We start from the raw sequence: 13,946 nt of genomic DNA, 5'->3' as shown, positions 1-13,946 counted from the left end.
ACTAATAGAAAAAGTCCAGGCAACCGGTCCTTTTTCCATTAGTATAAGTCGATTTACAACGTGCACGCTGACCAATCAGCATGCACGTTTTGGAATATTAATGGGGGGTCATGGTATAATTAACTATAGGACACTCCAACATAGAAGAATGAATATTGACAGCAATTTAACTTTATAAAACACTTTTTACAGTACTTAACTATGGGACAGGAAGGGTATTTGTGTATTGTTTGTTATGAACTGGTGTACCTAAATTCTGTCTTAAGTTATTTATTTATATTGCATAAGTAGGATTATGTAAAAAAATGCATTAAAACAAAATGGGAATATCTTTCATAGGAGTTTTAAAAAAATTTCTAAAAAACTTTTAAAACTTTTCATAGAAAAACTTTTTCCAAAAAAAGTTTGGATTTTTAGGAATCAATGTTGACTGGGTGTACTGCACTGTTTACTGAATAACTGACTTTTGTTGATTATCAATTAATTAAATATAATTGATGCACTGATAGAGTGATGTAAATAAGGAGGGGTACTGTGTAACTATATTATTCCTTTGAAGGTGAAATGCCGAGGTACCAGAATAAAATATTGTGACAATTCTACCCTGCTTGTTGGTTTTTGGAAGCAGAACTGAGTTGCTGATATTGCATATTCCTTTGTTTGGTTCCTTGTTGGTGTGTGTTTTTCAATATGTGACAAAGAGGCCTTTCATTTTATGGATTTTCTGGGAGACAGGTTTCCCACTCATTCCTTTCATATAGGTAGGGCTTCAGATTTAGCAAGGGAAGATGGATCAGTTCAGGTCATTAAAAGCATGAGTCATTGATCTTCAAATGCCTTTTGCCTTTTATTCGATAATTGGCTAAAGAGGTTGATTTACTATTATTATTTTTTTTTGTAGAAAAGGAGATTGTCATCCCAGCTCATTCATTTATTCACTGGGCAGTGAAGCAGACTGCAATTAGGATGGCTGGCAGTGAATTGAGTTTGCATCCCTTCGGGTGGAAAGTCATATGGCATGGTATTAGAGACCTCAGGTGGAATCAGCTCATTGATGACTTTGTATTTCTACAGTCATGGATGGGGATTTCTTGAGTATTTGTAGTACATTTAGCAGGTAATGATTTGGGAATAATTCTAATGTGGCAGTTGGTATATAGGGTAAGGGATGATTTGGTTACTTTGAAGAGGTTATATCCTGGGTATGTGGATTGTGTGGTCCCAAATAGTACCATGTTTATTTTGGAGGAATGACGCTAGTTTTCTGGATTTAGAATGGGCTCAGAGATTTGTTAATTGTAATTTATCATGCAAATGGTTATTTTGGGTATTCAGGGGATAGAACATAGGGACTTTGATGACAGGGACCCAATTTGGCTCAGAGATGGTGGAGTGCACATGAATAAATTTGGTTTAGATCTGTTTAATGTACATTTACATTTATTTTTGGAAGGTTTAGTGAAAGTTATGCAGTAGTTGAGGGGGTACAGCCTGAGTCAGGCTGGTGGGTAGAGAAGAGGGCCAGGCTTGTCCCTCTTCTGTTTCCTCTTTGGTGTTGGGTACTTTATGTAAGGAGTTTTGGGGGATAAAAGCAAGTGGTAGGATGCTATTTTGATTAGTAAGAGTAAGTGAGTGCTGGTGAAGATGCTGCTTATTCGGGCAGGGTGTTTTATTGAAGTTGATCAGGACAAATGAGGTTTGATAACAAACAAATTTGTCCAGGAACATATTTAGTGTTTAGGGGTTATGCAGTGATTGGGGTAGGTTAAGGCCAGTAGAAAGAGGACATGGGTGGGGGGAAGGATGTTAATGGTAGGATGAAAGGAAAGGAATTGAGTAAAGCTTTGGGAAGTGAAAGTTTACGTTAATAAGGGAAAGTTTGGAGGAAATGAGGTAGGTGTAGGGTGGGGCTTAGAGGTTTTTATGTGAGTCTACCTGGGAAAAGACCAGGTTTAGGTGTAATTTTGCTACCTGTTCTCCCTTCCTCTTTTTTGGGACATGTTGGATTGGTTTGCCATTGTGGTTGGGTGCTTAGATGAAGAAGAGGGGCAGGCTTGTCCCTCTTCTGTTCTCCTCTGATGTTGGGTGTTTGATACAAGGAGTTTGGGGGAAAGTGAGTGGTAGGACACTGCTTTGTCTAGTTAGAATAAGTGAACAGTAGTGAGGATGCTGCTTATTCGGGCAGGATGAACAGGAATACACTGCCCTGATGAATGGTTGAATGGTTACAATGATGTTCATGTTGTGATTAATAAATTGAAATGATGCAATGAAGTTATGCTCATGGAAGTTTAATAAAAGGTCATCAAATGTGGTAGGACACTGCTTTGACTAGTTAGAATAAGTGAACAGTAGTGAGGATGTTGCTTATTCAGGCAGGATGAACAGGGATACACTGCCCTGATGAATGGTTGAATGGTTACAAAGATGTTCATGTTGTGATTAATAAATTCAAATGATGCAATGAAGTTATGCTCATGGAAGTTTAATAAAAGGTAATCGAATGCCATTTTGGTGCATTTTATTTTATTGAAGGAGATAGGGGCAATTTTCATTTATTCCTTGCAACAGTTTTATGCTTACTTATATTTTCTTAGGCCTGCTTATGTATCAAGTTAAATGTCTCACCTTTTTTCTAAGTGGTATGCTTATTGAACAGCTGGACACTAACTTGTTTTACTGTTGCATCTTACTAGAATGGCATTATTTTGTGCATTATGGTCACTTGACTGGAGCTATGTGTATGTTTTGCTCTTTGAAACTTTCTGCCATGCTCCCTTCCTCTGAACTTTTGAAATCGAGGCTCATCTGGATATGCTTCACTGCTTTAATTACAATCGACCCTACTTTAGACCAGAATCATAAAGGTAAGTAAATGATATTTTTATAACAATTGCTGGAATGAAAATCTCAGTCTATAGTGGAAAATTAAGATAGCATCTATATTGACCCCTTTGATGAATTTTTATATTTTTTGTATTGATGGGTGAATAGCTTGTTGTTTGCAAAATAACAAAATAAACAATATTTTCATGTTGTTCTGCCAATCAATTGAAACCTATTTTTTCTCTTTACCACACAAGGATGGTTTCATATGAGGAATCTGAATTAACTTTGAAGAATCTTTGAATTTTGATGCAACTTGTACATTTGTTCAGCTCCGGGCTGAGTCTTGTATCCCACTGCCATAACAACAATCAGACTGTTATTAATGTACCTTGAAAAGAAATTAACTATGGGGGAGCCCGTGGTGGTGCAGCAGTTAGCACTGCTGTCTCACGGCAAGAGGTTCTCTGGTTCAATTCTTGGCTGGGGTGCCTTCTGTGTGGATTCTGCATTTCCTCCCTGTGGTCGCATGGGTTTCCTCCGGGTGCTCCGGTTTCCTCCCACATCCCAAAGACATGCTGTAGGTGGATTGGACACTCCAAATTGGCCCTAGGTATGAGTGTGTGCATGTGTGTGCCTTCTGTGAAAGGTTGGGTGCCGGGCTGGCACCTCGGCACCATAAAACTCCACTGTCAATCCTGAGCGGACGGGTGATCCACTGTGGCGACCCCTAACCGGGAAAAGCCAAAAGAAGAAAAGAAATTAACTATGGCAGATATGTTGTCCATGGCGTAACATAATTCAAATACATGACAAAGTATTATCTCTTGCAGCACTTATTCAGCAATATCTTCACAACTACTGATTTCATACTAAAGGACTCCCACAGTTAAGGTCAACAGGAAAGGAATGATCATGTCTTAATGCTAAGCTTTTTTCCTTCATGTATGCAGCAAATTACTTTAGAATCATAAGCACATTCAGAAACATATATTTCAACTCACAGTTTTGAAAATAAATAAGAAAAATTCTTAACTCCTGTTCATTGTCTTCCTGCAGTATAGTTTGGTCGAGCATCTAGGATTCAGATAACATGTCAGACACTACTAACATAAGGAAATGCTTCTTACAGAGAGATCATTTTTAAGAAGAGAAATTTTGTATCTGCTGTTGCATGGACAAAATTGAGACACATCTTACAGTTCTGTTGGTAAAGTGGTATATCTGACAGCATATAGCTAGACAAGGTTTCAGCCTGAACTCTTTATATGAGTCATAGCACGCTAGGGATGTTTCAAGAATTCTAATAGAGATACTGAAGCATGACAGTCTCCAATTTCAAGTATCTGTTATTTTCTACCTGAGCACTCATACAGCAGCAATAAACAACTTAAAAAAATACTACAGGAATGATAAGTCACACAGGATCTGCTAGCTGGCCATGTAATTATATATGAGCGGTCTATAAGACATAAAGCAGCAAAGCCATGGTCATGTTACATGTCTCTTGCATCAAAATATACTACAGAAAATTAGTTCTGAATTATTTTATCATATTGGTCTATCAAATAAAAAATCAATACAAAACAAATGACTTTTCTGTTACCGGACTGACATAGCTGTTAGAAAAAAACAAATATTTCTAGCACCTAGAATATAAAAGACTCTCTCCAAAAGCTAATACATTCAAATGACAAGATTCTTTCTCTCTAAAATTCAGAGGATACATAAATACATAAGTCAAATTAATCATTTTATTGGCCAAATTCTGCTTAAAGATTAATGAAAATGTAGAATTTGTGTTAGACCCCATCTGTGCTACAGAATGCATAACATTATGAAATGTTTGAGCCCAGGTATCACCAATAAATTAAACATGTGTGAGTTGCATTTTGAATTTAGTACGTTAAACATGTATGAGATTTATATTGAACATGAATGCATGAGTGAATGATTCAATGACAGATGGATTGACTGAGCATGAATGTGTGTGCAGTTTCTGAAAATAAATTCACATGGTCTTATTGGATTGAAATAACCTGAAAACAATTTGAAACAGGTGCAATGTCAAAAACCTGATAAGTGGAAAAAGAAACTCAAAGTGTATCTTAGGACAAGTATATGTAAAGCAAAATGCTAGTGTACTAAATTAAGCAAGTTATGCCTGTTAAGAAATGTTTCTGCCTTTCAAATTAAAGTATTTCTTGGTTGAGTTGCTTAAGCTCTACTCTGTTTCCATTACCAAGATGGCTATATTAAATTTATAGTGCTGGCAATAAATAATTCCTTGCTAGGATCATATTGTATGACTGTGAAATGCATGTCATTTACTCTGCAAATAAATAAATACATCAGCTAAGAACTCCTTTGCAAATTACTTTATTAATTAATTAATTAATTTTTTGAAGTTAACAAGTGAGCCTTCAAAGTTTCTTACAATGCATTTTAGAGTTAAAAAAATCAATCAATGTGCCTTATTACAAAACTGCTGAGAAGAAATCAGTCTGTTACTGCAAGACACTATTTATATGCAGTCTTCAAAGAACTTTGCCTTTCACCAAACTTCTGTTTTGAAAATATCTGTTGTTAGTGTTGTAATGAAGGTATGAGTTAGAGAAAGTTGTCTTACAGCACAAATTTGAATAAAACTTTTTTTTTGCCTTATCTGTTTTTTTTTTTCTTAAAATAACATACAGGAAGTTAAATTCATCATAAGAAACATGAAGTGTGAAAGTCAGGATAGAGAAGAAGAAATGAATATTTCTCAAAAATTCATTTAACTTGTCCAGAGTGCAGATCACAAAATGTATATGTCATCCAAGAATCTGAAATAACCAAGCCAACAGTCTGAAAATGGAGAATTAAAATATGTGGTCCTTCTCCAAATTCCACAATATCATGTAGGCATAGAATGGAGCACTCCCTGCCCCCCATTGCCACACCCTGAATTTGTTTGTGTTTTTTTGGAAAAACTAGGCACAAGTGGATATTTAAGCACTTTAACATCACTAATTTAATAACACCTGATCATCATTATCATGCTAGCTCAAACTCTTAAGTAATTGCAAAACCTGTGTTGGTCCATTAAAATGTATTACATCACATCTGAGTTCCAGTAGCCTTGTGTCTTCCATGGAAAAATAAATAATTGTTGTTAACCCGATTTTTTATAAGATTGTGTGGCAGGCTAATGTTGATACTAGCTAATAAGTTACAGTAAAGTAAAGATTCCTCAAGTAATGCATTGCCTTTATTGTGTGCTATAGCAAAAATATTTCCAAAATATTTATGGTGACAAAATACAAGTCTGCCCTGTACCATTCATGTTTAGTGTCCTTTAGGAAATCTCAGGAATCTTTTAACAAATAAAGAGTGTTTATGGTGAAAGGTTTTAATTTTCTATTAATAAATACAGCCAAGGGACAAGTTTATAACCGTCAGCTACAACTATGAGCCTCAAGGGAGGGTCTAAAATGGAATTACATGGTTTTGGTCTACCAAATATTGTTGAAATTGCAGGATTATCAAACCATAAGCATTAATATGTATATATATATATATATATATATATATATATATATATATATATATATATATATATATATATATATATACATATCTATATATATATATATATATATATATATATATATATATATATATATATATATATATATATATATATATATATTGCCCTAACTTCCAGTTGACTGACACCCATTTGCCCTACCCCATTTGACTGAAATTTCATTTGCCCGACACTTCATTTGACTGACAAGTATTATTGGCAAGTAAATGGCATATGTCCCCTTCACCACTGTAGTGTGATCCTGGAGTTAGAATATATAGTTATGGGGGGTGTGGGGAACACAGCTTACTAAGCAATATGAAAGCAAAACCAAACAATATAATATGAAATTAAGTGGGGGGGGTTTCACCCCCACACCCCCTAACTATATATTCTAACTCCAGGGTCGCACTATAGTAGGGAAGGGGACATATTCCATTTACCTGCCAATAATATTTGTCAGTCAAATGAAGTGTCGGTCAAATAAAATTTCATTCATTTGGTCTCGGGCAAATGGGTGTCAGTTAATTGGAAGTTAGGGCAAATGAAGTAGATGTATATATATATATATATATATATATATATATATATATATATATATATATATATATATATCACATGCATACATACACACACACAGACACACACAGACATATACACACACACACACACACACACACACACACACACACACACACACACACACACACACACACACACACACACACAGTATAGAAATGTATGCAAGTATGCAGTGTTGATCTTATTCCCAGAAGTGAGTGTTTTCATCTGACACAGTGAAAATTATGTATATACTAGGTGAACAATCTTGGTTATTTATGATTACCAGCCCCACCCCAACCCCACTCCCCAACTGAGCTTTGTAAATCTCTGCAAGACTTCTTAATTTTATTTCAGTTTTTCCAGTATAGAAAGGTATACATGACAGGCAGTTGGCCAACTATTTTAGAACAAAGTCCATATAAGTCCATATAAACTAGCTAAGAGGCAACCGCAGCTTATCAGCAAATCCAGAATAAAAAAACTGTGTGTAAAATACGAGATACTCCATTCGTATAAAAAATAATTCTACTTTTAATACATTCTTTCCAAAACTCCCCACCTATAGGATTGCACGCTCTACCAAACACTTTAACGCAGAATTATTTCAAACTGAACACAGAGCATGCAACTGGAACCCTTTAAAATCCCTTCCACTTGGAGAGGCTGTAAAGTATTTTAACATTACATTCTTATCTATTCTTGATAAGCATGCTCCTAAACGATCCATCAGAATGAAGTCCAACCCAGCCCCATGGCTCTCGAATGAAACTAGAAATCAAATTCTACTTAGGAACAAAGTCTGGGCCAAATGGAGATCTAATAGAAATAGCTCTGATCATCTCCATTTTAAGCAGCTTAGAAATAGTACAAAAAAGGCAATACTTACAGACAAAAAAAAATGCTGCTGTAAACTTCAACAAACTCATCAAAATAATCCTCAAAAGTTCTGGTCTTGCATAAATAAGCTCCTTTCCCCAGGTAACTCCCGAACACCCACCCCACTAGATGCAGATCCAAACACTCCCCATCAAACTGCCAATACCTTTAACTCTTTCTTCACTGAGACTATACAATCTCTAGCTAGGCAACTTATCTCTGAAAACTCAAGCCTTCCCATCAACTTACCACACTCTTCCTCTAACTTCAAACTGCAACCCATCTCTACTTCTCTCATCTATAAATTTATTCATAAACTTAAGCCATGTACTCCATCTGCTGACAAACTTCCTTCCCAATATCTCCAAAAAGCAGCCAAAGTAATTGCCTACCCTATATCTATACTTATAAATAGGACATTCCAAGAAGGAACCATCCCAGATATTTGGAAATTCTCCCATATTATCCCCTTACATAAAGGTGGGAACTCTAATGATTACTCTAACTATTGTCCAATTTCTCTCTTATCACCCTTAGCAAAAATTATGGAGAAATGAATTCACAAACAACTTTTACATCATCTCTCTCTACATAACTTAATAGCAAGCTGTCAACATGGCTTTAGGCCATCACATAGTACCATTACTGCCCTCCTATCCTTTACAGATACCATCAATAGAAACTGCAACAACAACATACTCTCATCTGCACTCTTCATTGACCTCTCTAAAGCTTTTGATATGGTTAACCATATCCTCCTAATCAATATTCTTGAATCTCTGAACTTTGGTCCTCTGGCCGTTAAATGGTTTAGATCATACCTCAGCAATAGGCAACAGGCAGTTCTCTGGGAAAATCAAATTTCTTCCTTTTTACCTGTCACAATCGGGGTCCCTCAGGGCTCCATTCTTGGACCACTTCTTTTCTCTTTATTTATTAATGATCTCCATGCAGTAATTCCTCAAGCCACCTGTATTCAATATGCAGATGACTTCACACTAATATGCTCAGTAACCTCTCCAACTGAACTATATTCTCCTACTCAAAATGTTTTCAACACTGTAGAAACATGGTTTACCAAATGCTGCCTCCTTCTTAATGCTAAAAAAACAAAACTCCTTCTCTTTACACCCACTACTAGGTCCTCCCCCTTAGACTTCTCAATTTCTTCAAATAATGGCACTGTCATTTTCCCTGACTCTACCACCAAACCTTTATGAATAACCATTGACAATAATCTCTCATTTGATCACCATATAAACAACACCATTAAAATAGTTAACAGAAAAATAGGATCCTTATATAGAATAAAACCTTTTTTAACCTCAACAGCCAGAGCCAAGATCACTCACTCCCACCTAATCTCAACCCTTCTGTATGCCTCACCTATATTTACCAACCTTAAGAAAACTAACCTCAACAAATTAACAACTTCCTACAATAATATTGCCAGATTCGCTACTGGCAATCCCTTTAAAACTCGCCACTGTACTAATCTTAGGCAACTAGACTGGCTGGAATTCCAAAACCATCTGATAATCCCCCAACTCACAATTGCCCACAAAATATTTTACCAACCCAATAATACCCCTATACTCTCAAAACTCTTAATCCCATATAATAATCTGAACTCCTTACGTTCTTCGAGCAAACTCCTTGCTAGCTTAACAAAGTCTAATAATACAGCTGGTGACTCTCTGTTTACTAACACAGTAGGAAAAAACTGGAACCTGTTACCCAGTGAACTAACACTAATTACATCCTTGCCACTCTTTAAACAAAAACTTAAAAAACACCTCCATATGCACTGGCTATGCCCTTGTAATAATCCTGACTAACAAATGTCTTCACCCCTGTTTCTTTCCTCTTCTAACTGAACTTCCAAACATTTAAATACTTTGTCTTGTAATTAAGACTGACACTATTTAAACTCTAATCTACTTATTGCTTAAATCCTTCAACCTGATGTAAACTATTGTACATAACTCTTACTGTATTATATCTGTTTTAGCTTACTTAAGCAATATTATGTTCACTGTTACTTTTCTTAAGTGTTTTGATCTCTGAAATGTAATAATTACCTGTTTTATTTGGCTTATTAATCCTATATTTACCATGTAAGAATATTTTTTATACTTCTGTATATCTGTATGGAGCTTTTCTCCCCGGGCCTCTACTGAAAATGGATATATATCCAGCTGGACTAGCCCAGTCAACAAATGTAAAATAAAATAAATAAATAAAATAAAATGTACATCAGGTAAGCGCTTTCGCATAAAGCTTCATCAGACCATTAAAATTCAAAAGTTTTCAAAGCACTCTTTATATAGCTGTCACATGTTGAAATTCATTAATCAAATGAACATTTAAAAATATATGCACCCAAATTAAAAACATTACTACGAATTCCTATCTTGCACTTCAACTGGGCAGTCAAGAGCTGTAGTAATCATTCCAATAGAAGTATTACTTACTCTCCTGCTGTTAAATATATTCTAAACCGATCAATAAAAAATACTTAACAAAATTAAGTTTAAGAATTCCTGTGTATTATGTTGATTGTGCATGTAGGAACAGTGCCTAAAAAACTGGTACACAGCGTTTTTATATATACAACATACATACATCTCAGTGTTTAACTTCTCAGATATAGAAAAAATTTAAATTAATAATACAGCGTACACTACATAACGAAGTACACTAATATTAAAAATATAAATAATATATATGCATCGCTATCTAATTTATAAGAGGCTACTTCAGTCTACATTGAGGTTCTTAAAATGCTTTCAAAATAGTGTGCACCTACTAGTTGAATTTCTCTACCCCAACAAGTGCTTACATTAAAATATGTAAACTACTTCAAATTAACGCACTATATCTAACATTCTATTCTGAAACTAATCAGCAGAAGGATAATATGCCTCAGTTAAAAATACCGATGTATTATACTAATGACAACAAAGATTTAATGAAATTAATTAGTAGTCACTGTCATATCCTTTTAATAGATGAGGGTTTAAGGGATATAGTTGGTGAAAAACCCAAGTTCCAATATAAGAACAAACCTAATCTTAAGAGATTACTGTGTCATCCTGCAGCAAATACTAGTAATCATACTCATACTGGTACTCACTATTGTGGAAAGTGCAATTTCTGTATATGCATCGAAACAGGAGATAATTTTGTACACCCAGACACAGGTCAATATTACAGATTTCACGTATCTGCAGATTGTGGTACTGACCATGTGGTATACTTGGCTGTTTGCCAGAGATGCTAATCATTTTATATCGGTAAAACTGACAGAGCATTTCGGACTAGAATAAGAGAGCATCTATACGCTATTAGGATAGGTCATATAACTAACGCCTTGGCTAAACATGTTATGGCACAAGGACAGGAGCACACTTTTCGTTTTATGGTTATAGATCATACCATTCTCTTAAAGAGAGAGGGTAATATACGAAATAATACAGAGAAAAAAGAAATTAATTGGATTATGAGAATGAGGGCTGACAAAGGTAAAGGCTTAGAAGAGAGAGCCTCAATTAAACCCATCCTTAAAGCTAGACCGTTAGCCAAAAGATAGTCATTTTATACAAAAGTATAAGACATGAATTTTTCTTTGTATAACTACTAACATACATATATGCTAAAATCATTATGAATTTGATAGATATGATAGCAACATTGAATGTATTTATACATATTTGGCATACAATTATATTATTTAAGTTTATATCAACATTGATAGATATATTAACTGGTACTATATATTTTGATGTCTCTAATAATATATATATATATATAGTCTCTATCCTTGGTTAAAATCTGTAAGAGTACTCTGTAGGATATGGCTATATGATAATCTTTGTTTTATCTGGGTGTTTTGGCTGCACCTAGTGATGTATTTAATTTGCATTATAGTTCACTTCCGCATATGTATGGAGTAGGACTTTATAAATAATTTACATATGACTGCACAAATATCTGTTTACACACTGCCTTTATCTTAAGGCGGAAGCATTAAGTGGTAAGGAATATGTAGACATCCAGTTATTAAGCTTATATTTCTGATTTTTTGAGTTATAGCCGGGAGGCTGCATCATGATGAGGTAATATATCATTGCATCATTTTGCATTATATATTATACATTATGTATAGATTATATCTGGAATAATTCAATTAGGATGTCCGTACTTTAAGTGCATAAGGTATTTCAGAATAGGATGTTAGATATAGTGCGTTAATTTGAAGTAGTTTACATATTTTAATGTAAGCACTTGTTGGGGTAGAGAAATTCAACTAGTAGGTGCACACTATCTTGAAAGTATTTTAAGAACCTCAATGTAGACTAAGGTAGCCTCTTATAAATTAGATAGCGATGCATATATGTTATTTATATTTTAAATATTAGTGTACTTCGTTATGTAGTGTACGCTGTATTATTAATTTAAATTTTTTCTATATCTGAGAAGTTATACACTGAGATGTATGTATGTTGTATATATAAAAATGCTGCGTACCAGTTTTTTAGGCACTGTTCCTACATGCACAATCAACATAATACACAGGAATTCTTAAACTTAATTTTGTTAAGTATTTTTTATTGATCGGTTTTGAATATATTTAACAGTAGGAGAGTAAGTAATACTTCTATCGGAATGATTACTACAGCTCTTGACTGCCCAGATGATGTGCAAGATAGGAATTCGTAGTAATGTTTTTAATTTGTGTGCATTTATTTTTAAATGTTCAATTGATTAATGAATTTTAACATGTGACAGCTATATAAAGAGTGCTTTGAAAACTTTTGAATTTTAACGGTCTGATGAAGCTTTATGTGAAAGCGCTTACCTGATGTAGATGTATTAAAAGTAGAATTATTTTTTTATATGAACAGAGTATCTCGTATTTTACACACAGTTTTTTATTCTGGATTTGCTGATAAGCTGTGGTTGCCTCTTAGCTGGTTTATATGGACTTAGCTGGACTGTGATATTTGTGAGCCGAGCAGTATTTACTTTGTTGGAGACGTTTATATTTTGTGACACTATTTTAGAACAAAGCTTCCATTGTTGAAATGTTTAGTAGCTGTACGAGTTTTATTGTAAACAGCAATAATAATTTTTCTGCTTTCATAGATACAATGCTTTGGTGGCAAAAGCCACACATGTATGCCCCCAGTTTTCTGCTGTTTGTGATTGTTGTTTCTGCCTCTCTTTCAAACCACATTTTGAAATGTTTACTTTTTATACATTATGAGATGTTGGTCTTCCAAAAGTCCAACAAAATACCATAGATATTTTTGCTTTCCTCAAGTAAAATATCATAATTGGAATTCATGCATACTAGTCTACAAACTTACCTTTAACCAAACTTCTTTTTTTTTTGAAAATATGGGTTGCTGCTGTCACAATGAAAAAAGAAGTTTGGTGAAAGGTATAGTATGTCTGTAGATGGTGGGTATCCTATTGTTTTAAAAAGCATACAAGATAAAATAACAAATGCTTGGGGCTCTAAATATTTTCCAGCTTTGGGACAAGAAAAGGGCTATGCAATTCCTAAAAAGAGTGAAGGTGCAAGAAGGGTTCAGTCCTGGGTCCTCTCCTGTTTGGTATCTACTTCTCTGAAGTCCTGGCCAACATGAAGGGATTCTGGCTGACAAAGTTTGCAGATGATTGGGAGCTATTATTAACTCCCCAAGTGATGCTGACATCCTACACAATGGCCTCACTGTGACCAACGACTGGTGCCAGAACCATGGCCTTAAGCTCAATGCCAGAAAATGTGTCATCATCCCCTTTGGGAAAAACATGAATTACCACATTTATGGTAGTCCACTGAACACAGAAGACGTTATAAGAGATCTGGGAATACAGGTTTACAGCAACCTCTCTTTTGATCACCACATTGCCACTATGGTCAGAAAGTCCTTCTATGTGGCACATCTCATCACTAAGGGTTTTGCATCCAGGAAGAAAGATGTTTCCCTCTACTCTTCTCTCATTAGGCCAATCATCGAGTACAATACCCCATTTGGCATGTACCTCACTAGATACCTGCAACAACTGGAGAGCTCACAAAAGTCCCTCACAAAGAGGATCC

This window comes from Protopterus annectens, chromosome 6.part0, assembly GCF_019279795.1.
Source record: "Protopterus annectens isolate FY-2018-M chromosome 6.part0, PAN1.0, whole genome shotgun sequence".
Lineage (NCBI taxonomy): Eukaryota > Metazoa > Chordata > Ceratodontiformes > Protopteridae > Protopterus > Protopterus annectens.
Note: the sequence above shows the minus strand (reverse complement) of the source record.